This window comes from Podarcis vaucheri (genome assembly GCF_965113315.1).
Source record: "Podarcis vaucheri genome assembly, chromosome: 9".
Taxonomy (NCBI): Eukaryota; Metazoa; Chordata; class Lepidosauria; order Squamata; family Lacertidae; genus Podarcis; species Podarcis vaucheri.
Window position 1 is genome coordinate 66,893,836 of NC_138767.1, and position 27,897 is coordinate 66,921,732.

Below are 27,897 nucleotides of genomic sequence, written 5' to 3' on the forward strand. Positions count from 1 at the left end.
TTGGTGAAGACAGGTGAGGCTGCCAGAGAAGGAAATTTCCGAACCAGGGAGCACTTGCTCAAAATACCTTGTTGCTGATACATACCAGGAATGCTTGAGGAATTCAGTTTCTGGGAATTCTGATCAGTGGCAGAGCTAACTGCGCCGGCACCCAGAGCGGCATGTACCTGGGGGCAGGACTAGTGTCCCAGGGGTGGGGTGAGCATCCCGGGGGGTGCTCAGTCCACACTGAGTGTCCTGGGGGTGCACTGCCCATGCTGAGCATCTGGGGGGGGTGTTGCCCTCACTGAGCATTCCGGGGTGCGCGCGTCCTGGGGGTGCACCACCCATGCTGAGTGTCCCGGGGGGGTGCATCACGGGGGGAGCGCAGCGCCCGTGCTGAGCATTCCGGGGCTTGGTGCAGTGATGTCACCCCCCTCAGGGATGATATCTGTGGTGGACCACACCCACTGCACCCACCTTGCTCCACCTTTGATTCTGATGAAGACTACCTGACCTGAATCTCCCAGATTAATGTGTAGACTGGTGCATAATTATCATTAGGCTTTTGCATTTCTCATTTTGTGAAATAGTTGTCGGCTCAAAAATAGGGGGGGGGGACCACATTGTAAAATGTGAATTTTGTAATAAAATGCATTTAGAACTGTGCACATTAAGATAATATATATATATTAATATGGATTTTGTGATAAAACTATATATAAATACATATTTGCGTATGGATTTTCACACTGATTTTTTAAATAAAAAAATGCAGATAAATACAAAGTCTTAACAAATTAAGATTTGTGAAATTAACCAAGAAACAGATTTATCTGCTCATCCCTAATACATATTGATCAGGATGACAGTCCAAGAAAAAGGGGGATGTGGAATAGACCATTGAGCTGAGTTTGTGAGGAGGTAGTTATAACATAACTGGATTTCTAACCGTTGGTTGTCCACTTAAACATCTGCAGCTTGAATATAGAGGGCATATAAAATAGCATTTATTGAATAATTACAGGTGCTGCATTCTGTGGCATCATTTCATTCAGGCATTCAGATGCCCAAGGCATACTCCTACACAGCATTTGACAGACAGAATGAGAATAAGGATTTATTATTATTATTATTATTATTATTATTATTATTATTATTAGAAAAACGGAATTACAATGTTTAACCAATTTCTGAGGGGAGGGAGAAAGTGAGAGAGTGTTGAACTTTGACGCATACAGGAAAGACTCAATAAAGAAGCTATACTTAATTCAAATGTTTTTAGGTCATAACCTTTTTTGTCCTGACAAACACTGAAACTGATTACAGATTTGGCTAATGCGGCTTATGATTATTTATACAGGTAGATAGGTTGATTTCAGCTGTTTCAGAAAGCTTGAATGAAATATTCTCTTTCAAATTCTCCCAGGCTAAACTTCATTGTCTGTTTGAGTGAGGCTATTTTCAAGGATGACAAGGTGAATTTTATCATCTCAGGTCATCTCTGCTGAAATGCCAAAATGTTATTAGTTTCTGATACATTTGACAACATCTTTCATTCCCCCTTTACAAAGAGTTATTCAGTTGTTGTTTTTTCAGCACAGGCTGGAGCAGAGAAGATCCATTTCCTTGTCATTACTCAGTGGATTATCTTTCTAGTAAAGCCTTGAGAATCCTAAACATACATATTAGGAAGCAAGTTCATTGGACCCAGTAAGACTTGCTTCTAAGTAAATGTGTGGATTTGGCTGCATATGCATTTATGGAAATGCAGATGTGCAAAAGCTTTCCATCATAAATATGTCTTTCCCAGGAGTGGAATTATTATATTGTATATATTATATTATATAATTATTATATATTATATAAGAAGCCAGTGAATAGCTCAGAGCTCCACTCTGTCCACCCCAATAATACAAGTTGTGTTATTTATTTTATTACTTAAAAATCACATATACTACTCTTCTGCATTGCTTCTAGGAATAAAAATGCAAAAATCACAGCATGTTACAACATCAGAAAGCCTGGGTAAATAAAAATGAAATAAACCTTCACTTGGCACTGAAAATATAATGAAGCCCCAGAAAACTTCAGACCAGATTCCCATCGCAAGCACCTTATCTTGTATAGCAGGGGTGCAGGTGGTGCTATGGTCTAAACCACTGAGCCTCTTGGGCTTGCCAATCGGAAGGTCAGCGGTTTGAATCCCCACGACGGGATGACCTCCCGTTGCTCTGTCCCAGCTTCTGCCAACCTAGCACTTAGAAAGCACACCAGTGCATGTAGATAAGTAGGTATCACTGTGGACAAATGCCGGCTCCCTTGGCCTGAAAGCGAGATGAGCACCGCAACCCCATAGTCACCTTTGACTGGACTTAACCATCCAGCGGTCCTTTACCTTTTACTTTTATCTTGTATAGCCCTGCTCTGTCACATTGTTCCTCAGGAGAGACACCTCACCTTGCTTGGTCAACGGTGGTGGCCATCACTATGAATCAAAACAGCGTCTATTTTTGCATGGACATTCTCTTTCAACTATCTACTCTTCCTCAGTGGCACCTGCAACAAAATGTTGTGGCATGTGAAGTCTTCCTGAGTGGGATAAGAGCCACAGCTCAGTGACAGAGCCTTGCAAGCATAAGGTTCCAGGTTCAATCCCTGGCATCTCCTGGTAATAATAATAATAATAATAATAATAATAATAATAATAAAATTTATTTATATCCCCCCCTCCCCAGCCGAAGCCAGGCTCAGGGCGGCCAACAACAATAAAATAATACAACATTCTAAAATCATTTCATTAAAATTAATTCAACTCAAATTGATGGTAGAGTTGGGAGAGACCCTTACCTGAAATCTTGGAGAGTCTCTGTCAGTCGGTGTAGACAATATGGAGCAAGACGAACCAATGGTTTGACACACAGCATAAGGCAGATCCCTATTCTTATGTTCCAACCCTATGTTCTTATGTTCCTATGTTCCTACGTCCCTATCATCCTATGTTCCTATGTTCCAACCATGGCCTCCTCCACAATATTCAATTCCAGTTCTCATCTCCCAAAGAGCCAGTCATCATTCCGTGGCCAATGGGCATACTCAGTTCTCATTGTTTAAGGTTCCCCCACCCCCCAAAAAACCCCAATAATTATTTTGTGCTTTTGTAAACCTCAGGGTTTCCCTGACCCTGGTGATACATTCCTCTGACCCAAAGGCAGTCTTGTTTTTGCTACCTAAACAGCACATTCAAACCTAAACTTTGGGAATCAAGGGAATGATTCATTCTGCTATTTTCCCCTGCCTTTCCACACTGAACACAAAGCTCTTAAGGCAGGTTATCAACAATAAATGACATTTTAAAAAAACTATATTAAAGCTCAGAGCAATAAAAAGTAGAGTTGCGCTGAAACCTTTCTTATACTTTCCATTTTCCTGCATCATTTTTCTTTAGCATATTAGCGGGTGTTGGGCTAGTCTTACTTTTCTGAAGTATTGAGGGTTGAATGTGTTGTTATCGCCATTAAATATTTCTTCAGCACTCTGCAGCCTCCCTAGATGCCTGTGCTTCCCAAAATGAAAAAGCCCCAAGGGAAGCATTATCTTGAAATCTTCCTCTGTTATTTTTTTTTTTAGAATGAGGAGCCAGGGATGCTAGCTACCAACCTCTTGAGATCTACTTATTTTCTTTTCACAGTATGTCATTCTTTTATGTTCATGCATATTTCTTTAAAACTGGGAAAAACTTCACTTATTTAAAAGGGGGGGAGAGAATGACAAGCCTGCTCACCTTTGGGGTTCAATGCAACAAAAGAATCCCCTGTGTTTCAAAACATCTGACAAACATAAAGCAACACATAAATCTGACAAACATAAAGCAACACGTGTTGTTGTTGTTTAGTCCGACTCTTTGTGACCCCATGGACCAGAGCACGCCAGGCACTTCTGTCTTCCACTGCCTCCCGCAGTTTGGTCAGACTCACGTTGGTAGCTTTGAGAACACTATCCAACCATCACATCCTCTGTCGTCCCCTTCTCCTTGTGCCCTCCATCTTTCCCAACATCAGGGTCTTTTCCAGGGAGTCTTCTCTTCTCATGAGGTGGCCAAAGTATTGGAGCCTCAGCTTCAGGATCTGTCCTTCCAGTGAGCACTCAGGACTGATTTCCTTCAGAATGGAGAGGTTTGATCTTCTTGCAGTCCATGGGACTCTCAAGAGTCTCCTCCAGCACCATAATTCAAAAGCATCAATTCTTCGGTGATCAGCCTTCTTTATGGTCCAGCTTTCACTTCCATACATCACTACTGGGAAAACCATAGCTTTGTTGGCAAGGTGATGTCTCTACATGTAGGCTAATAGTATACCAGCAATATTTATATACCACTATTTATATATTACCAAGTCAAATGTCCACAAAGGTACACCAAATAACCGTGGATCAGCTGTCACTCAAAAGTGTTGTAAGCTGATATTGTTGGCTAAAACCTAGTAGCATTATAAAGGCCACTAGCAGCTGCATCCAATATGCAGCAAGGAGAATACAAACAACAGCCATCTTAACAAGAAACTTAAACAAAACAATTAAAGCTTAATTCAGTATTGAATCCCCCCGGTGCAGGGATTTAAATAGGAAAATCAACCTAGCTTCTTGTTGGTGCAGTAGTTTGACATGATCCCTCCTCATCGCATGTTTTCTCTGCGAGCCTGGTGGCTGCTCTCAAAACACCTGAGATTGGGGAGAATCCAGTCGGTTCCCTACCTTTTGTGGGCGGGTTGGGTGTCTAATGCCCCCACAGCCTATCAGGTGCAGGATCCAAGCCTGTCTGCAAAACTGGCCAATTGCAGGCAGGCTTTGATCCCAGGCTGAGTTCAGGGGCGGGACTGATAGAGCTTCCCTCAGGTCTGTTCCTGGGGCATTTAAACAACCCACGCCTGGGGAGCCTCACCTGGATTCTTCCCTCATTGGGTCCAAGCGTCGGGGGACATTTGTCTTGCTTTGGGAACTGAAATAACTTCCTTTGAGCATGTTACATGCTCAGTCAGCTCTAGTTGCTTTTATCAGTGAGGATCTGTACATTTTGGTCCCCCCCCCATTTCTCATTTTTTCCCAAACTCTCAGTTCTCCACATTTCTGCAGCAATTTGTGATTATTATTATTATTATTATTTTTAAAAAATCCTAATAGAATTGCAGAGTTGGAAGGGATCCTGAGGATCATTTAGTCCAGGAATATGCAGCAGTCCCATACGGGGATCAAACCTTCAACCCTGATGTTATCAGCACCATGCTTTAACCAGTTGAGCTATCCAGGCTCATGGAAATTATTCAACGTTAGTGTGAATTTCTCCTGATAAACACATTTTTAGATGTTATTCTGACCAATTTTTTGCAAGTAATATCTCCTAATACAATGCAGTTCTCTGTTTTCAACAATATCTTCATTTTTTTGCATATTTTCTCTTAATAGATGCACTGTTAGAAACATTATTTAGTTGGAGAACTATGCCACAAAATCAGGTATGTTCAAATTCTGATGGCTGTGTTTTGGTACTCATGCTGCTTCAGAAAGCATAGGTTTGATAGGTTGAGTTTTAAAAGCAAACTGAACTGATTTATTTTATTATTATTATTTCCAATGCAAATTTACAACATAAGATATAAATAAAAATAAGACATTAATAAAAAAAATTAAAAAGACAAAAAGACAATGATAACAAGACATAACAAAACATACATACACTTTAACTCCCTTCCACTCTTTTGAGGCTTCAAGTTTCCAATTTCTCTTAATTGTTGTGTTATATATACATATTACTTCTAACGTCATACCTTTTATAACCATTTCTTTATTTCCTTAAAGAGTTAAAGAAATGATTTAAACCCCTATCCCTAGTCAGGACAGTGAAGGGTTGAATGCAAAGATATTCACATCACTCCGAGAATTCTGTCCACATCTTCAGGCTGTACAAATGGAAAAGTATCCATAGTAACATGACAAGCAGTTGCTGAAGGTAGATCCAATAGTCTTGTATTCAAAGTGAAGTCATCAAGGTGCATAGGGGTGGCTTTATCTGCAAAGTGCCTTGTTGAAAACTGGTCACATGGAGAGCAGTATTCCCAACCTTTCATCCAACCCTAAGGAAGATCGTGATACAAAAACTGCTTGCTACTGGGAGCCGATCCTTGGTCAACTCTGAGGGGATGCAATAGTGATGAAAAAGTAAGACTTCTTTGCTGCCATCGCAGTGCAAGTGTTCAGTGATGACTCACCAGACCACAAGTCTGACACTTTAGCAATTATGCCAGTAATTTCATCCCCATTAGCTCCACAGGAAGTTACAAAGTAGATTTAGCTTCCCCAAGTGAGAAGGGGAATTCAGGTGTGATTGTATCAACCATTTAGGCTATTTTGCTATTGAAGAGGTTGGCAAAGGCTTCGACAGAACCATCTGTCATGGTAACAGGAAAATCCCCCAAATTCATCAGGAGCCCATCAAGCTGTATAAACCTCTAGAATTTCAGAACTTCCACTGCAGACTGGCTAATGATTTGTCCGCTGCAAAGGAGCTACTTTCAGCTCCCCAACACACACCCAAATGGTTATCTTTCCATCCCATAGAAAATGGTCAACTCATCATATGCCCTGCATGATGGGTGTAGCCAGTTATTAGATGTGAGAGAGACATGGTTGTTATGGGAGAGATTGCAATGAAGAAGAAGAAGAGTTTGGACTCTTCTGGCTGTCATCATTTAAAAATGTCTGCACTGATTAGTGGTGGCCCCGAGGTAGCCTGGTGTCCCTCATCTTCTGAGGTACCAGAACTTCACCAAGAGAAAGTGAATGGGATCAACCACCTTGCCACCACCCTGAGCACAAATTCCACCTCTACTTCACATAGGTAAAGGTAAACCTGAACATTAGGTCCAGTCGTGACCGACTCTGGGGTTGCGGCGCTCATCTCGCTTTATTGGCCGAGGGAGCCAGCGTACAGCTTCCAAGTCATGTGGCCAGCATGACTAAGCCACTTCTGGCAAACCAGAGCAGCGCACGGAAATGCCGTTTACCTTCCTGCCGGAGCGGTACTTGCACTTTGACGTGCTTTTGAACTGCTAGGTTGGCAGGAGCAGGGACCGAGCAACGGGAGCTCACCCCGTCACAGGGATTCGAACCGCCGACCTTCTGACTGGCAAGTCCTAGGCTCTATGGTTTAACCCACAGCGCTACCTGCGTCCCTGTTCTACTTCACATAGAGAAACATTAAAGTCCTACAAATATAGAAGCCTCCAGCTTGATCAGGACAGATAGATATGTCAGTTTGATTAATGTAGAAAACTTTTTTGTACTCCATTTCTTTCCTCTGTATGCACTCATCGCACAATAATCTACCTTCATCTTTAAAAGGTTGATCAGAAAGAAATAATCTTAAAAGCGCTTTCAGAACCTTTCCTTGAATTGGTGAAATTCCTAGAGACATTTTGCATTTATTTTTCATGAACTAGGATTTACTGTGAATATCCCCCCTACCCCAAGGTCAAGAGAGACAATGAAATCATAAAATGTGGTGAAAGGATTAAAAGTGTGTCATGTCTAAAAATGTCTTCGTTTTCTAGCTTGAAAAGTATGGCTTATTCATTTTTTATATGAGGGCCTGTGCAGTCCATTAGAAAATAGTTACCATACTATATGGCTGCATATTTTTTCACATTATATTAAATCATGCTTTCACACACCATGATCAGTTTTTTGGGGAAACCAACATTTTGAATAAAAACTCTCATTTTTCACACTGTTATGAACTTCAAAGGACAGAACCAGAGTAAAGCGAGATAAAACTCACCACAATAGCATTGGGCTTAAATTAATCAGAGTTTGTAAACATTTTACCTTGTTACAGCAGACTCTACTAAAGCTATTATTGCAACAATAAAAATCCTCACTAAAACACCAAAGATAAAGGAAAGAGTGGAACTTCCTTTGAACCTGATATGATTCTTCAATAATGTAACTTTTGATGCATTTTATTATCAACCATTAACAGTTTTAAATTGATACATAGTATGACTTGTTGATATAAATCAGAAGAAGAATATTGCAGGAACTAATCTGAACTCCATGAACTGGCATAAACATAAATAATTGTGCAAATTTATATCACCACAAGCTGCAAACTTCCTGTAATTCTTCCAGTTATTCATTCCTTCAAAGGGTTGCTGCACATGGAAATATATAATGATATGGTATTATATAAACAGGATAGCAGAGCCAAAGGGCAAGAGGGTGGAGACACTGAATGGAGGCTGGTTCACAGAGAATCCTAGAATCAAAGAGTTGGAAGGTATTCCCAAAGGCCAATGCGGGAATCTCAGCTAAAGCATGCTGTGGAAGGGAGATTACTGGGTTGTCTTTTTGTTTTTGTTACGTGTTTGTGTGTTTTATATTGTGATTTTGTGTTGTGAACAACCCTGAAATCTGCAGGTATAGGGCGGTATACAAATTTAATAAATAAATAAGATGGAAATTCCCAGATGTAAAAAAAAAAAAAGTTATTTACGTATGCCACTACGGTGGCCTGTGTTTTGTTACCCCAAAATGGAAAATGAGCGAGGTTCCAACCAAAGAAGAATGACAACTTAAACTGCTGGAATATGTGCAGCTTGCAGATCTAACTTATAGAATAAGAGAACGAGAAGAACATTCTTTAAAGAAGATTGGAAAATGTTTATTGAACATATGGGGGGAAATTGTGTACAGCTGAAAATGCTGGCAGCATTAAGATAAATTCAACAGTGTAAATAAGTTTTGATGGAAGTAATTATGGAATACTGAATGGTTTAGTAGTTTATATAAAATATGCAGGGATTTATGCTACCCAAAATGAACCATGGAAAGAGAAGAATTTTAAGGTTGTCTAAATGAATATTCTAAACTGTAAAACAGAAAATTTAATAAAAACAGAAGTGTGTGTGTGTGTGTGTGTGTGTGTGTGTGTATCATATTTTTTTTGCTCTATAAGACGCACCAGACCATAAGACGCACCTAGTTTTTGGAGGAGGAAAACAAGAAAAAAAATATTCTGAATTTCAGAAGCCAGAACAGCAAGAGGGATCGCTGTGCAGCGAAAGCAGCGATCCCTCTTGCTGTTCTGGCTTCTGGGATAGCTGCGAAGCCTGCATTCGCTCCATAAGACGCACACACATTTCCCCTTACTTTTTAGGAGAGAAAAAGTGAGTCTTATAGAGCAAAAAATACGGTATGACACAAATTCAATAAATAAATACATGAATTGTATTGCAATACTGGATTAGATAAGACATTGTCTGGTCCAGCAAGTTCATTCTTCTGTTCAACACACTTTAGGAATATGTATTGCGGATCTAAAGAGCTGCTACCTGAAAACTCGGTAAGTTTCAACTCCTATTTATTTTGGCAGTATTATAAAACAATCAGACTACAGTGGTACCTCAGGTTACATACGCTTCAGGTTACATACGCTGCAGGTTACAGACTTCGCTAACCCAGAAATAGTGCTTTAGGTTAAGAAATTTGCTTCAGGATGAGAACAGATATCGTGCTCCAGTGGTGCAGCGGCAGCAGGAGGCTCCATTAGCTAAAGTGGTGCTTCAGGTTAAGAACAGTTTCAGGTTAAGAACAGACCTCCAGAATGAATTAAGTACTTAACCCGAGGTACCACTGTACGTATCCCTTCTTCCCTTTAAAAATGGGGGGAGGGGAAGAGTAGGAAGAAAATATTTAAATTGAAAGTTTGAATTGGTTGGAAATCCAGGCAAGTAGGGGAGATAGATGAGTATCAGTTTGGAACACAACAACTGTATTTTTAATCCACGGCGCCAATTGCGTTCCGTCTGAGCTTCAGAGTTTTGCCAAAGCCTTGGTTCATTCATGGCTAATCTGTGGGGTTTTCCTCTGCTAACTCTGAGCCTTGCAAACTCTTCCGACACCTCTAATGATGATCCTTGTATTCTATTACATATCTACAAATTGTAATGACAGATTTTTGACGCAGATGTTTTTGCATGATATTTGGGATGACACTTGACAGTTTTCAGTGGATACAACTAAACCAGAGTTGGCATACGTTAATTATAATATAATGCCGCAGTCATTTTGAGGAGCTTCAGGGGGTAATGACGGCATCAGCTGCTATGCTCAGCTTGAGCTAATTCCTATGAAAGCAATTCTTACAAGGACTGTATACATTATTTGGCCTTTAAAATTACTATGCAATATTTATTTGTTTTTAAATTTCTATTTACATTATACAACAAGTTGGACTCTTGGGTATGCATTTATATTGAATTTGCCATTTTTAAGTAGCTGGCATATGTTTCGCAGGAAGTCTCCCATCCAGACAATAATATATAAATGTTTGCTTTGCCAGTATAAAATCATGCGTCTTTAGACCATTCTGTGGATTTTATAGAAGATGTGACAATTGTGAACACATGAGAGGTGCACTAAAATCCTATGGCTGTTTTACACCTGCATCACTTGGCATCAGCGGTCTCAAGTTATGACTGACATGCTTCAATGGGCTATGGCAGATTCAACACTAAAAACCAAATGTTTATAAAATTAAAATATTTGTAGGCAATTCTGATGATCTACCAGGGTCCTCATTCCATCGGCCAGACAATGCAAGTGGTGGACAGGATTGACCCAGCGTCCCAGCTCCTATTCCTGACATCACACAGAAGCTGTAGAATTTGAGAGTCTACCTAATAGTCAGCTGAAACCTAAGCACGATGCCAACTTGAATAAAATATTGGGGGAGAGGGCAAGTAATCCCCAGCCAACATAATTGATCACAAGACGAGGTGCACGTGCTGTCATTGAAATTCTACTCAGTATTGACCCGGAGTAGATTCCAATGTATAGGTAGCAGAGTAAAAACTTGAACATGTTGCAGGCTTCCCAACAAATAGACCAGAGGCAATTGTATTTCATCCAGCAGAGCTTTACTGATACTGAAGGCAAATGAGTATAACAATCACAAATCCAATACATTCAGGATTGGCACTGTCCACAAGTAATCCAGTTTACAATAACTTATAATAAGTCTAAACCTTAACCCTACAGTGGTACCTTGGTATGCATACGTCTTGGTTTGCATACATTTTGGATTGCAAACACGTCAAACCCAGAAGTGTGTGTCCCAGTTTGCAACCTTTTTTTGGATTACAACCCCTTTTTTTTGGGGGGGGGATTACAAACAAATTTTTTTTGGAGGCCCCATTGGCGAAAGCACACCTTGGGTTACAACCTGTTTTGGTTTACATATGGACCTCTGGAACGGATTATGGTTGTAAAGCAAGGTACCACTGTATAGCATACTATGTATAGAACAGCACACCAGAAGGAAGAGAGACAGAAAGAGAAAGTGAAACCTAGGCTCCTTCTGGCCTATTACTATAGTTTCAAATCAGTCTCTTAAGCAATTCAGTCTCTTAAACTTAAACCAAAAAATAGTATTCTCTATGAAATTGAATACAGTGGTACCTCAGGTTACATACGCTTCAGGTTACAGACTCCACTAACTCAGAAATATTACCTCGGGTTAAGAACTTTGCTTCAGGATGAGAACAGAAATTGTGCTCCAGCGGCGCAGCAGCAGGAGGAGGCCCCATTAGCTAAAGTCGTGCTTCAGGTTAAGAACAGTTTCAGGTTAAGTATGGACCTCCGGAAAAAATTAAGTACTTAACCTGAGGTACCACTGTATCAATATACGTACAGTGGTGCCCCACAAGACGAATGCCTCGCAAGACGGAAAACTCGCTGGATGAAAGAGTTTTCTGTTTTGGAGGTGCTTCGCAAAGCGAATGTCCTATGGGCTTGCTTCGCAAGACGACAATGTCTTGCGAGTTCCTGCTGGTTTTTTCCCCTTTCCCCCCCTTTTTCTAAGCCACTAAGCTGCTTATCAGCTGATCCGATCAGCAGATAAGCTGCTAAAAGCCGCTAAAAGCCGCTAAAAGCCGCTAATAGCGCTAATCCGCTAATCCTTCAATGGGCTTGCTTCGCAAGACGAAAAAACCACTAGACAAAGAGAATCACAGAACGGATTCTTTTCGTCTTGCGAGGCACCACTGTATCAAGGCTTTGAGATTAGACCACTGAAGAAGCCCGGAAAACTACCTTGGGAGTGTGCTACCTGCAAGCCCCAGTAAAAGGGCCCCATCGGGGGCAAACAGCGGCCTCTTGATTACTTGGACTGCCAGGGTGAAACAGGCGCAAAACGCCAGCACCCTGTCTACAACTTCACTAACATCCATCTACAACTTCACTAGCATCTCTCGGTATTGTGAACAACATCAAACTTACCTTTTGTTGGTATCTTCATGAACCTACCTAAAGGGATAAAGAAAACAAAAGACTGAGTTAAGCACTTGAAAAATCCATTGAAATCAGACATTATAAGTTCATCTTAGGTTGGGTAGTTCACAAGTCTCTGTGGCTTTGAATAACTTTGTGTATTTTTCTCAGAAGATTGATAAAGAATGTATAATCATTTTGGTAATTATTGTGTTTATATTAATGGCCAACGTGTTGCATGAGTCGTACTACTATCATCAGCACAGGTTGCATTTTTCTAGCACTACCAATACGTTTCCGAGCACAATCCAAAGTGTTGGTGCTGACCTTTAAAGCCCTAAATGGCCTCAGTCCAGTATATCTGAAGGAGCGTCTCCACCCCCATCGTTCTACCTGGACACTGAGGTCCAGCACCGAGGGCCTTCTGGCGGTTCCCTCACTGCGAGAAGCCAAGTTACAGGGAACCAGGCAGAGGGACTTCTCGGTAGTGGCGCCCTCCCTGTGGAATGCCCTCCCACCAGATGTCAAAGAGAACAACAACTACCAGACTTTTAGAAGACATCTGAAGGCGGCCCCGTTTAGGGAGGCTTTTAATGTTTGATGTAGTACAGTATTTTAATATATATTTTTTGGAATCCGCCCAGAGTGGCTGGGGAAGCCCAGCCAGATGGGCGGGGTATAAATAATAACTTATTATTATTATTAGCACTGTTATTATAGTCAGCATGACCTTGACAGAAAGAGATAACAGAACCAGATGAATCCAGCTGTACTCAACTTATCTGAAGGTATAACCCAAACATCATGAACCTTCTGCTTGTTTCTTTCACACAAATATGCTTCCAGAACCCTCTTGAATTAAGTAGAATAGGAACGATCTCTACACATCAGATTGATACTTTCTGTACTAAGAAATGCAAACTGACATGCACACCATTTGAATGGCAATGCCCATCAACTTTTTTGGGGAGGGGCAGTGTGGCGTTTGCCTCCTAGGTGGGTCATAAGGAAAGGGTTAAAATGAGTTGTGATGTGATTGGCCAGTGGGAATGTAAGGGAGGAGTAAAAGTTAGAGTGGGAGGTTTTGAAAGTCAGTTGATGTTTGGGAATTGGAGAAGGAAGAGGGAGGAATAGGCAGTGGGTTGGTCGAGTTGTATTGTGAGAGAGTGAGAGGAATTGTTAGGTGGAGTCAGATAGATAGTTGGGAATAATCAGTTTGAAGTTGTTAGGAATTCAGATTAAGAAACTGCCAAGAAAAACTAACTGAAACCATAAGCTTGTTTCTGCATTTAAAAATAAACTTGATTATTTGTTAATGTTAACATCTGTCTGGACTCCGTGTTTCCCCGCAAGAAACGGGGTGGTGGCAGTGAAGAACGCAATCACAGTGGTGGCACAGGGTCAATAGACTGTCAAAAGTCTGGGATCCCTGTGTGTGATCGCCACAGGCAGTCTATGAACCTAAGGAGTGAGGTGGGAGAGACCACTGACGCTGGATCATTTAAATGGCCCAATTAGACAGTCAAAAGGCAGACCTGTTTGCCAGGGAGCACGGAGGAGAGATGGAAGCCAGATGGGAGGAGGATGAAATACAGACTAACATAACTGTGCAAATAAGACATCATTCTCAGAATAATTTTAAGCAAAAGTCCACAACCATTGCTCCCCCACCCCCGAGGTACGGTATGTAAGATATACAGATTTGTCATGCCGAAGTAGATCTATTTTCCTTGCTTGATCACCTACACTGAGAGCAAGCAGAGGTTCCCTTGGAATAGATTCTGTAGACGGTAATGGACGTAAAAGGTGGCTTGGGGGGGTGGGAGAGATGAACTGCAAACAGGTCCCAAAATAGAATTTATTAATACAGTACCAGGGTCATGTGCTAAAGCTCTCTGGAAACACACTGCGGTATAGGAGAACTTGCATTTCTTAGTTGCCCAGCTGAAGGTACTTGCTGAAACATGTTGGACAATTCAACTGTGTTAATAACTTCTCCTTTGGAACCATCTTAAAGTTCAGCACAATCCCTTTCACACATTTGAAGGGTAGAGACTTGTTTGCTACTGTAGAGAATGCTCAAATCTTAAACTGTATGTATTTGGTGGGGTTGACTGTCTCACACACTCCTCCAAGCCCATCTTAGGAAGTATCTTGGCAATACTATGATTTACGATGGTTTTGCTGAATTCTATTAATTGTTTTTGTTTTAATGGTATTATTAAAATGGTTATTAAAAACAATTAAAATGAGTCAATGTGCTGCATCCAGTGGCATAAACACCCTGTCCCAACCTATGAAAATCACATTCCCTTGGCCTAAACACTAGTTTAGATACATGTGCTTCTTTGACTTTTATTAAGCTTTTATAAATTCTATTTTAGCTGGTCCCTTGTCAGCCTAGCAGCTAGCAAATGTCCATTTACCACAAACCTCTTCTTTTCTTGCAACTCCATTAAATTTCGGGAGGGGATAGAGTTAATAGAGAGGAAAATCCTGTGAAATAGCCCCATAGTTATTATTGGTGGCTATGCCTTGTCTAAACTTCTGACAGTGGTAAAAAAATTGTGGGGTGTGTGGGTGTGGGTGTGAGAGAGAGATGGTATTTTAACCTTTCGTTTTACTGCTGTCTTGTGCTTCAGCAATTCTCCCTAATATGAAGCATTTTAACAATCTTTAAATCTTGAGCTATTCTTACTTATGTAAAGACCTCGAATAACTTCTGCTCACTTCATAGTAAAATGAGAGGGCCATAACCTCCATTTAGTGGTAAAATCTTTCACACAAAAAGCACATTTCTCTGATTCTTACCAACAAATAACCTCTCTCATTCAATATCCTTCATCAATCCCCCTTTTTGTTATATGAGAGGAGGAGAGAAAATGAAGAAAAGCAATTTAGTTTTGACTCCTTGAATCTTATATAAATAATGTGTTGTTTTCTGCTTGCTCGGTGTCCCTTTTAGACCTTCTGCACATGTACACTGAATGTATAAAGGAGGAAGTGGGGTGGGATCATGTGTCTGGTTGGGTCCACTCCCTGATTCTGATCTGCCTTGTACTCTTTGCCCCAACCTTATCCAGTTAAAGAGCTGCAAAGTGTTCTCTATCTCCATACAGCTGTATGTGCTTCTTGAGAGCAGAAACCCTGCCTGAATGAAGTTCCCCATGCAGGGAGTAAACATTGGCACACCATTGTGTCAGCGGTCAAAGGTTGAAGGGTAAGTGCCTCCAAAGGAATTGCCATTTTCCACACCCACCCTTAGCTTTCAAAAGTTTCTACTCATAATAAGCATCCAATGTGTTTTCTGGTTCACCTTCCAGTCCTCTCTCTCTACTCTTCCTCAGATGCTTTCCCAAAAATTTGCTTTGAATTTCACTTCCTGTGACAACAGAGAAATGTGTGGAAGCCATCTGAGGAAGGTCAATAATCTGAGCACCTGATTACTTGTGACATTCCCATGTAGGAACAATGCCATAGACCCTCCAAGTGTCCCCATTTTCCAGGAACAGTCCTGGATATACAGAAACCATCCCGGTTTCTGTTTTGATCCTGGAATGTCCCGCTTTTCCTTAGGACATCCCTACTTTCATCGGAGAAATGTTGGAGGGTATGGAGTTATGCGACCCAAGGACATAAGTAACTATACAATCTTTAGAAGACACCTTGAAGGCAGCCCTGTATAGGAAAGTTTTGTTTAATGTTTTGTTATCTTTTTATATATGTTGGAAGCCTCCCAGGAAGCCTGGAGCAACCCAGTCAGATGGGTGGGGTATAAATAATAAAAGTATGTTATTCTTACTATTGTGGGATAGGTAAAGGTAAAGGGACCCCTGACCATTAGGTCCAGTTGTGGCTGACTCTGGGGTTGTGGCACTCATCTCTCTTTATTGGCCGAGGGAGCCGGCGTACAGCTTCCGGGTCATGTGGCCAGCATGACTAAGCTGCTTCTGGTGAACCAGAGCAGCGCACGGAAACGCCATTTACCTTCCCGCCAGAGCAGTACATATTTATCTACTTGCACTTTGATGTGCTTTCGAACTGCTAGGTTGGCAGGAGCAGGGACCGAGCAACGGAAGCTCACCCCGTCACAGGGATCTGAACCGCCAACCTTCTGATCGGCAAGTCCTAGGCTCTGTGGTTTAACTCACAGCACTACCCGCATCCCTTTATTGTGGGATAGGATGTCCCTACTTTCATAAGAAAAATGTTGGATGGTTTGATGCCAGACTGTGAGAAAAAATACCCATAGGTAATTCCTCTGCAAACAAATAAAGCGGGAAGGGAAGTAAATTGCACATACAGAGAAACAGGATGCACAGTGTGAAATTTACATTGTTTATTTCCTCTTTTCTCTCTCTCCTTTACAGATAATTTATCCTGTTCTTCCCACTCTCAACTCCTAGGGAAATGATACGAAAATCTTGACCACCCTTCTAGATGCATGATAACACACATACACACAGGATTTGCAAGATGTTGTAGTCATAAAGTGGTAAACAGCATGAAGAAAGCTTAAAAGGTGAAGTTACTCATATTATTAGATATGGAATAGTCAATTAATGATTATAGATATGGAATAGTCAATTAATGATTACAGGAAAATACTTTGTAACTTATTAAAACTTGGGAGTTAAACGTTATTGCTGCAGGTAGACTGATATATACACATGCAAACAGCATTAAAATAAAATCCTTTAATCTCTTTTCAGGACAAATTTAGCAATAAAGAGAGAGAAAAGGTTTTAAAATAGAAAGTGTTATCAGCCAAATATATAACTTTACGGAGTGCACAGGTCTGATAGATACAGGAAAGCAGACATAAATTAGAACAGTCAATTTTGTTGGCGGTGGGCCCTTTGACAGATTCATGACAAGATGGAGGAATAATTTTTGTAAGAAAGAGAAGGTTGAAAGATTCATGATCCGACACAGAAAAATCAGTTTTATGGGGGGAAGCTGGCCTAGGAGATTTGTGATGGAAGCATTTTTTGAGAACTCTTAGGTGGATAGATGCAAGCTAAGAATAATTATGAGGCGTGATCCAAAGCATGCTTATTAGGAAGTCATTCCCGGTGAGTTCAGTGGGAATTATTTTTCTATCAGGACTAGCCTGAAGTGGAGAGGGTTTACTTTCTAGTTCAAAGTCTTTGAGGTCAATGGAGTGTGATGGGAATTAGAATGCCAGAACAGAGTGCATTGCTGCATTGACCAGGTGAACTCAGAAGTCCGTCTTTTAGGATTTATTCCAGAATAAACTGTCTATACTTCCTCCTGGTTACACAGGGCCTAATAAAAAACAACCTTATTCCCTTTTGCACATGAAGAGAATTCTAAGGACTGAGGAGGCACAAATACAAACAGACACAGTCCGTGGTAGATTACCAGGTTAGTTCCCAGCTCCTACTCAACTTTAAGGAGAGTTCTAGGACACAGATATAAATTATAACTAACCAAACATACTCATAGAGTGATACTCAGCTGTGGCATCCCATCAGTCAAAGTATTTCCACTTACTCAATGGGACTTTCCCACCTCTCTTCTCCCTGCATTCTCCCCAATTCTGCTCCAGAAGGTTAGGGGAACCCCTAAAACAGATTTAGGGGTGAGTGCACTCACATAGTATTCATTCAAAGTTATGCTGAATTCCACCTAAAGTTGCACACATTTTCTTTGGGGAAAAATGTCCCTGTTTTTGACACTCTTCTCAAAATATCTTAACGAGCTTTCATTTTCTTCTGAATTGCACATGCATTCAAAGAAGTCCTGTCACATCAGCATTGTAATGATATTCTGATATGAAGGTCTACTTCATCTTCTTCTGTGATCACTCGTAGCCGAGTAAGATTGTCTTCCATAAAAACTGTTTTAACAGTGAGTCCGTAAGTGACTGTGGAGGCCAGTTGTGGAACCACACGTCCTTCCACAGTGGAGATAGAGGTTTCTAGGTAGGAGTTGATCACAGTGAGGGTTTGCCAAGCATGCCTTCCTCTTAGCTTGTTTCTGCCTTTTGTCCTGAGTCTGAGCATCTTCAAAGCCCATGACACCTTTGGTAAAGGCTGTTCTCCAACTGGAGCACTCGCAGGCCAGTGTTTCCCAGTTGTCAGTGTTTATACTACTTTTTTTTAGATTTGCCTTGAGGGAGTCTTTAAACCTCTTTTGTTGACCACCCGCATTATACTTTCCATTTTTAAGTTCGGAATAGAGTAGTTGCTTTGGAAGATGATAATCAGGCATCCACCTAACATGACCAATCCAAGGAAGTTGATGTTGAAGAATCACCACTTCGATACTGGTGATTTTTGCTTCTTCACACTGGCATTAGTTGGCCTGTGTTCCCAAGTGATATGCAATATCTTTTGGAGACGCCATTGATGGAATCTTTCCAGGATTTGGAGATGGTGTTTATAAGTGGTCCATGTTTGACAAGCGTACAGTAAGATTGGTAGTACAATATGATATGAAGGTATCCTCTCGTCAGTACCAGAGCCGCCCCCTTGGTCAGCACTCTATGTGTTGTGTCCCATTGACCCACACAACTTTATCCAGTGATGTTTCCTGACATGTTGAGTACTCCCTGACTTATAGCATCATCCCATTTCTTATCCCATCCTATGGAGGCTGTCCTGTATCTCTTTGCAAAGTTGAATAGGGGTGATGAACTAGCTTGTTGATCCACCATGATCTCATGTTCGTCTTTATCAAAATCACTGCTGACAAAAGAATCAGCAGCAGCTCCAAAAACGCACAGCACACATTTTCAAATAGAAACAGCAACTTGAAATCAACACACACACACACACATCTGTACTTGTACTAGAAACCAGCTACCCTGAACCACTGACCCAGCAAAGCATTTGCAATCCCCTCCTTCTTTTCACCCCACAACTGCAATCGGAAACATCTTCAGCTGTCATTGAAGCATACGTTCACTTCCTAACAAATAGGTTTTTTAAATTATTTTTTGCTGCAGTTAATTTAAAGTTCACCGCTGTAAGCAAGCATCATTATTTGCAGACCTGCTTAGCATTAACACTTCCATGCCATTTCTTGAACAGAGGAGGAATAATGAGCAATTAGATGATGCAGACCTAGGAAACAGGAGCTGGCAATATTTCAAGACAAACACAACAGGTTAAAATAGAAATGCCGCACACCGAGTCTGCTTTTTTTGTGTTGCTTATTTCAGTTAATTTCTGGTGATGTACACAACTGATGTCATAAAAGCCTAGCAAGTGACAGCCAATGGAGCTTGTCATTTAAACAAGTCAATAAACATAAGAAAAGTCTCATGGATCCAGAATTTCACAACTGAATACAATGAGAATGTATATGCTGCATTACCAATAAAGACTTCAAGATGAACTCCAATTCCAGCTTCTACCTTTCCATCGGTGGCAGATTGTTTAGCATGTAATGATGATGATGATTTATTACTTATGCCCCTCTCATCTGGCCGGGCCTCCCCAGCCACCTTGGGCTGCTTCCAACAGGATATTAAAAAAACAATAAAACATCAAACATTAAAAACTTCCCCTAAACAGGGCTGCCTTCACATGTCTTCTAAAAGTCAGATAGTTGTTTCTTTCCTTGACATCTGATGGGAGGGCGTTCCACAGGGTGGGTGCCACTACTGAGAAGGCCCTCTGCCTGGTTCCCTGTAACTTCACTTACCGCAGTGAGGGAACTGCCAGAAGGCCCTCGGAGCTGGACCTCATTGTCCGGGCATAACGACGGGGGTGGAGACACTCCTTCAGGTATACTGGGCCGAGGCCAGCATACACTTTAGTGTTCCCTGTCAGGGACAGATCTCTTGTGTAACTTCTGGTACCACTACCTGACAGGTTTCTGTCTGGGCCCTTAAACATTTTTGTCAGTTTGTGCGCATGCGTAGTAGTATTCTTTTCACCCCATCCCAGAATTACCTATGCAGATGAATAAATTCTGCTGTGCATGTTTTGAGTTGCAGTTGTTCAATACATGAAAATCCAATCTAAACTCAAGCATTCAGCTGCATGGTCTTCTATTCAAATTAAAACATTTGATGACTGAAAATTCAGGTATGGATTTGGAGAGAGGGTTCAAAACACCTCGCCAATTATCCACCCTATTGGTGGACAGAGAAATTGGGACAGGAGGGTGGGATTTCTCTAAATTTCTCCAACCATTTCCCAAGACTGAGATTCGGCATCACCAGTAGCATTAGACAGATTGTTTCTTCCACCAGGTGCAGCAAAGTTGATAGCCTAGCCAACATTTTGCATCTACCACAATGTCTCAGATTGAGCACTATTCCATGGCATTGCAGAAAGAAATCGTAGCTTGGCATAAAAAGAGGGCAGGTAATATTCGAAGAAATTCCACAAAGTGGCCCCCTTTGTGCGTGGAGAAAAAGAAAACCTCGGAACCTTTTTCAGGAAACAAATGTCTTCAGTGAAATTTCAGCTCCTATCTAAAACGAATACAGCATTTAACAGGTGGATGTGTGCCCCAGTTGACTCCCCATCCCATATGAGCATATTGCTATGAAAAATGCTTCCAACAGCCTCCCACATGGAGCCATAATGTGAATATTAGAGACAGACTACACAAAGAGAGAAGATAGAAAGAAAAAAAGGAGGAAATCCCACACAAAGAAAAATAGTCTTCGACACCTAAGACTAAGTTCAACATATTTATTCTCACATATTTCCCAAAAGATAGGAGGGCATCCTCCTTTTCTATTTCTATTTCTATTTCTTCTTCACAAAAAGAACTACTTTAAACAAATCATGATGTCAATATCTGATATCTCTCTTACCCTCCTGATTTTTCCTTTCTCACATTAGGGCATTTAATCCACTTATATTAGCAGCAACATGTCCATATGGTTAAGAGAACAACAGAACTATAGTTTAACTGGATGAAATGGGGAGGTATTTAACCACTGTCATTACTTCAGAAATTATTAAGCCAAACAAACAGAGTATGACAAAAGGAATTAAGGAAAATAATTTAGGAAATGAAGTTCTTTTTTTAAAAGTGGGCTTTGCGTATTGAGTTTAAATCATTTTGGAACAACAATTTCCAAAGCAGACGGTCAAATAACAAATCTGGGGCACCAAATCTGGACCACAGAGACTTAGATTTAGATTCCCCCCACAGCCATGAAGCTACCTGGGTTAATCTTAGAGCATTATATGGTTTCCAGGGTTGTGAGAATACGGGGCAAACCGTCAGCTCCTTGGAGGTAGGATACATATGTTCTGAAGACTCTAGCAAATCTAGTCCATGATATGGGAGACTCAATGTGATCTCTGTGTCCAAAGATGCAATGCCCCTCTTCACCCAGGACAGACTATCCTGTCAACACTATATGAAAGGGAGGAAGAAGTTCACCTGTGTAGGGTGGACGCTGTCGGGCATGCTTGAGGAGATGCAAGGTGTCACAAGTTGGATCATCTTAAAAGATGGTCCTGGTTGCAGGCAGGCCCTCAACACAGCTCCAACCCCCCGGCGTGGGTGGAGTGAGGCCTTCCATGCTGGGGTGGCGCCACAATCACCCCAGGCCTCCTTGGCCAATCACTTTGAGTGGGGTGATGGGGGGGTATATAAGAAGAAACGTGACGTGTTCTGTGCACCTGCTTCACGCTGCCGAACACCCGCCCACCTGCCCTTTTATTTTAGGTGTCCTCTGGCCTGGCTTTGGACTTTGGTTGGTTGCCTGTCTTGGGACGGGGGCCAGGTAGGAATTTTTCCATTTGGCAGATTGGCACTGGCCACTTGGTTTTCGTCTACCTCTTAGCAACCGTCACAACTTTGTAAGGTTAGGCGGTTAGGCATTGGCTTATTGATGTGGAGGGGAGGGGAGGTTGGCCATCACCTGTCCTTCCATGTCCAAGGGTATTCCATTAAAGGAATCCAGGGCCTGGATCTTGTCCAAAGTCCACTTGAGGGGCTAGGGCCATGCCAGGCCTCTGGGAACACCCAGGAGAGCTGCAGACATGTTCCCCCGATGTGGCTACCTCTTTTGGTGGTTTATCCTTCATTGACTCCCTGCAAGGTGGGCAGGAGTCAGATATAGTCTACAGTGGTATCTCAGGTTAAGTACTTAATTCGTTCTGGAGGTCTGTACTTAACCTGAAACTGTTCTTAACCTGAAGACTACTTTAGCTAATGGGGCCTCCTGCTGCCGCCTCGCTGCCAGAGCCTGATTTCTGTTCTTATCCTGAAGCAAAGTTCTTAACCTGAAGCACTGTTTCTGGGTTAACGGAGTGTGTAACCTGAAGCGTATGTAACCTGACGCGTATGTAACCCGAGGTACCACTGTATTGCCAGTGCCTAAGTCAATACTGCTCACATTTGCTGTAATCAATAAAGTTGTGGCCTAAATTATGCCCACTAACTTTAAAACAAAATTCTGTGTCAGTGTGAATTTATTTCTTATGGGGGGCTGGCTTGGGGCCTTGACATGCAATGGAATCTGCAGCAACTAAATGAACATCGCTGAAGATAGGACACACGGCAGAGCCTCACTTGCAGAACTCAGTGAATTAAAGTGTTTGAGTACATTGAGCTCAGGCAATACTGGGCTTACAACCGGTGTGCTTGTCTGGGCACATTAGTGTGGCATAAGACTGGGACGCGGGTGGCGCTGTGGTCTAAACCACTGAGCCTCTTGGGCTTGCCGATCAGAAGGTCGGCAATTCAAATCCCCGCAATGGAGTGAGCTCCCGTTGCTCTTTCCCAGCTCCTGCCAACCTAGCAGTTGGAAAGCACACCAATGAAAGTAGATAAATATGTACCGCTGCGGCGGGAAGATAAATGGCATTTCCATGTGCTCTGGCTTCTGTCACGGTGTCCAATTGTGCCAGAAGTGGTTTAGTTATTCTGACCATATGTCCCAGAAAGCTGTCTGTGGATAAAACACCGGCTCCCTCATCCCCTGAAAGTGAGATGAGTGCTACAACCCCATAGTTGCCTTTAACAGGACTTAAAGGTCCAGGGGTCCTTTACCTTTGTGGCATGAGGGAATTTGTTCATGCACTGCTAGAAATAAGTTAACCAATTCATTAGGTTCCACTGAATCCAAATCTCTATGCATGCAAACAGCTGTCCAATGTGTTTTGCCACTTCCTGTTTTAACTTTGCCTCTTTCCAATTAATCTGCCCTTGGGATGGATTATGTTGTCCTCTGTCTACATCAGGTGCAATTGGAACATTCATCCATTCCCATAGCAGAGACACTGTTGTTACCTGTACTCAAAGGATCTGCACTTGCATCCATTGTATCTCATCATGAGTCACTGCTCAGGCTTTCCTATCATAAGTAATCTTTGGAACAACAAAACATGGAGTGTAGGCCTGTAGCACTGGCATGGCAGGGCTTTGGGGCAGAGATCCAGGGTCCCACTCAACAGAATGAACAGGAAGGCGCCCAAAGGAGGAGGAGGAGTTTGGATTTGATATCCCGCTTTATCACTACCTGAAGGAGCCTCAAAGCGGCTAACATTCTCCTTTCCCTTCCTCCCCCACAACAAACACTCTGAGAGGTGAATGGGGCTGAGAGACTTCAGAGAAGTGTGACTGGCCCAAGGTCACCCAGCAGCTGCATGTGGAGGAGTGGAGACGCAAACCCGGTTCCCCAGATTACGAATCTACCACTCTTAACCACTACACCATACTAGCTCTCAGGAGAGTTGGCTAGGCACATTTTGAATTAAGTGATCTTGTACACATTATGATCCCAAGATCCCCCTCCCTGCAAGACCAGTGTCTAAAAATACCTAAGTGCACCAGTCCTCTGAGACCAGGATTTTTTTTTTACTTAATTACACTCCCAAATTAAACCTTTTCAAACTGCCAAATGTAGCATGACTCCGATTGAATTTCAGAAACCAGTAAATAAATGTGTCAACTATGACACATTTGAGAAACATAGACCTGGGTTACATGTGTATTAATGATTAGTTTAGAAATCTGTTACTTAAAAGGGGGGAGATAAGACAACATTAACAGTCTTTTCAATGTTATTTCAAACTAAGGAATGAACATTGCCAACTCAGAATGTCACTGAAAATGCTGTCCCAAGATTCCATTGACAAAGTTTTTTTTAACTCTGCATCTTGTCATCTTAAAAAGATAAGAAAAAGAAACAGGGAGTAAAAGCTGCTAGTGGTTCGGTTTTCAAATGTACTGGACTGCTTGAGTCTATGGCAGCACAAGCTTCATTTGAATTCCAGATCCAATGTTAACCATTATTAGGGATTCAAAACAGATACACATATCACTTAAAAACACAGATAAAATCCAAGTGCTCTTGGTACTACTTTTTTGTATTCAGAATATATCTTAGTGAAATCTGAGAAACTGAAGGGGGGAAGTTAGTAACTTTTCTGAACACTTAGGGTGTAATCTCACGGTAAACAAGTTGTACAAGTGACAATAAATTATTTCAATTTAGGGACTTGGCCAAATCATCCAAAGAAACTGATGAGCAGCAAGTCTAATGTTAATAATAATGAAAAAGTGTACAGTTTCTTTATTTACCTGAGGTTTGCAGCTCATGATTTGATTAATTTCAAAAAAAATAGGAGGAATGCTAATTTTGTCAAATGCTTTTTGCTTCAAGAAAAGAAATGAAAAACCTCATGGAGCTCACTTAAACACCAATTGTGTTTCTACTTTTGTTGTGGGCAAAATCTCCAAAACCAAAATTAGATATTTCTGAATAGGATAGAAATTATACAACCTGGAAGAGTCAAACATATTCAGCAAAAGGGATATGAATAGAGAGTGGGACTGCATAAATGCAAGTGAACTCTGCATTATATGCAGACTTTGGCAGAAACACAAATTAGTGTGTGGGCTTCTCAAACAGAAATTTGGATGAGCTTATTTGCTATTGTGTTGTGGGAAAGAGGTTTCTTTTCTCAGCTTTTTAAAAAATTGCACACAAGTTACTGGTATATTTGGTGCTCAGAACCTCTAACTTCACCCTAAAATATTGAAAATTTTCCAGTTCTATATTGGATATTACTGGAACTCCACAATGATTTTATATATACTCTTATGTAGTTTTAATCTGCCATTAGGAAATTAGCCTGATCTCTTAAAAATGTAAGTGCATTCAATTTGATGCAAACTAGTTAACACAACTTTTTAAAAAATCATTACTGGTTGCCATTTAGAGAATGGCAGTTGGCCAACAAAGTACTCAATGAAATATTCTATATGTGCATCTTCCACTGAATCAGGTTTCCAATTTTTTAAAATTCTTCTTTGTAATGCAAATGTTCTTCCTCTCTTTTTTTCTCTATCTCTCCTCTCTCCCTGCCTCCCACCCATCATTCAGTTTCAAATTTTAGTAGAACATAAACAAACTTCAGGGGTCTAAACGGTATTGCAAAAACATTTTAACTGACAGAATTCAAACATGTCAATGAACTAGGAAATTATATAAGCAGTTTGGGATTGGGTAGGGGGAAGTTAAGGCAGGATAGCAGAGGTTACACACTGAAGGGGAGCACATAAACAATAACTTTAAAAAAATGCTCTGAGAAGAGAAGGAAGCCGTATGGAAGACTCAGTTGAACGTTAAGCTATTAGGCCTCTCAAATCTTAAAACAGTCAATGACTGATATGTCATCTTGTGTGGATGCTATGCATTAATTTATACTGGTATTGAGAACATGGCTGATGAAACTCAGCGAGTTTCTTAGGTTTATGCTCACCATGTATTCAATAAATAAAAGTAAAAAGATAAAAGACCCCTGGACGGTTAAGTCCAGTCAAAGGTGACTATGGGGTTGCAGTGCTCATCTTGCTTTCAGCCCGGCGTTGTCCACAGACAGTTTTCTGGATCATGTGGCCAACAGGACTAAACCATTTCTTACACAACGGAACACCGTGACAGAAACCAGAGTGCCTGGAAACGCCGTTTACCTTCCCGCTGCAGCGGTACCTATTTATCTACTTGCACTGGTGTTCTTTCAAACTGCTATGTTGGCAAGAGCTGGGACAGAGCAACGGGAGTTCACCCCATTGCGGGGATTTGAGCCGCCAAACTGCTGATCAGCAAGCCCAAGAGGCTCAGTGGTTTAGACCACAGCACCATCCACATATCAATAAATACCAGGGGTGGGGAGGAGATCATACTGTTTGGCCTGCTTCTTACCTTGGCATGGTGAGAATGGGCTTCTACATGTGTAAAACTATATATGCACATGACTGGAAGTGGTAGCAATGACAGGTATTTTGGTTCTATCCAACTAAATATTTATTGTTATTGTTAAATGTATTTCTCTTCTATTGTTAACAATCTAGGAGGTTCTACTTGTGACCAGCAGATAGGATAAAAATGTAGATGGTACAGATGCCATCCTGACTGATGCTGTGTAGAAGTCCAATAAACAGAAGAGACAAAGACAAGCAAATCCACCGTATCTTTTCAACATCTGTGTGATGGCCTGGGAAACCGATTCAGAGGCTGAGCCGGAGGAATCCCAGCCTGCACAGGAGTCCCCGCCTCCAGGGCCAGCTGAACTGGGGCAGGGCCTTGATTCTGAAGTGCCTGCACCTGTGCCGGATCCTCAGGAGCAGGCACCAGGTGAATCCACTCTGGCTCCGGAGGTGGTTGAGGACTCAGTGCCTACAGGTGAGTCTCCCCCTGGGTCCAGTAACCCTTCAGCCTTTCCTGAACTGCAGAGGCTCAGGGCAGAGAGGCGAAGGGAACTGGTTTCTCCCAGGAGGAGTGCTCGCCTTAAGGCCAGGAGAGGCGGGTCTCCTGGGGACCGGGACCGCCCCTGGCCTCAGAGAAGATAAAGGCCAGTCAGCCCAGTCCCAGTCCTGTTTCCCCCAGTGTTCCTGTCCCCACCCAGCTTCCGGCTTCGCTCCTTGTGAACTGTTTCCAGCCCAGTGACCCAGGACCGGACTTTGACTACGCCAACGGTAACCTTCTCTCCGGGACCAGCACAATCTGCCTCAGTACTCATATACCGCAGCATGACAACTGTGAACCAAAAGTGAAGATTGGCAGTGCTCCTATTTCTCTATCCAATGCTCCCCCACTGTCTAGCCCATAATTCTGGCTAAGGATTTACTCTGGCTCAAAATAAATTTGGAGATAGTTTATGGAATTCTTGGCCTAGCTTGTTGAAAGAAGCCTGGGTGGAGAAGGAGAATGTGAAGTGGGCATCTCTTTTGTGGTCGGGGCAATACAATTTGTGTGCACGCATGCACACTAATAGGGGGGGGTGAGTTCCTCTTAAAGAGGTATCACGCCTCAAATTACTAACAATGGGAACAGCAACTATTATCTTGGCCGCTGTTTCCCACCTCCAAAGTTTTGTACTCCATCAATGCCAATGGCCAGGCATGATGGAAGGTGTAGTCCAAAATTTCTACTGGACACCAGGTTGAGGAGGAAGACTGATCTCTACCCTTTACCTGTGATTTATCCAATAGATCACTGTACATCCACCTTGCCAATCATGGTGGTTTTCCAGTGTATTTCATCAGGTCATTCCACTCTTCTACTTTGTCCCAATTACTGTCGGACATAACTATGCTGTATAGTATAGACAGGGCTGAGGCTTAAAGAGGGAAACTCCATTCTGA

The 27,897-nt window shown here is 41.8% G+C and overlaps 2 long non-coding RNA genes across 2 annotated transcripts in view; one reads left to right on the plus strand and one right to left on the minus strand.

Annotated features, from left to right (window-relative positions):
* Nucleotides 1-27,897, plus strand: part of LOC309540969 — a 409,726-nt gene that overhangs the window by 160,618 nt on the left and 221,211 nt on the right. The window lies entirely within an intron of this gene.
* Nucleotides 1-27,897, minus strand: part of LOC309540966 — a 99,634-nt gene that overhangs the window by 21,023 nt on the left and 50,714 nt on the right. Inside the window, exon 2 of the long non-coding RNA XR_014223586.1 lies at nt 12,310-12,332. This is a non-coding gene — a long non-coding RNA (uncharacterized lncRNA). The remainder of the gene's footprint in view (nt 1-12,309; nt 12,333-27,897) is intronic.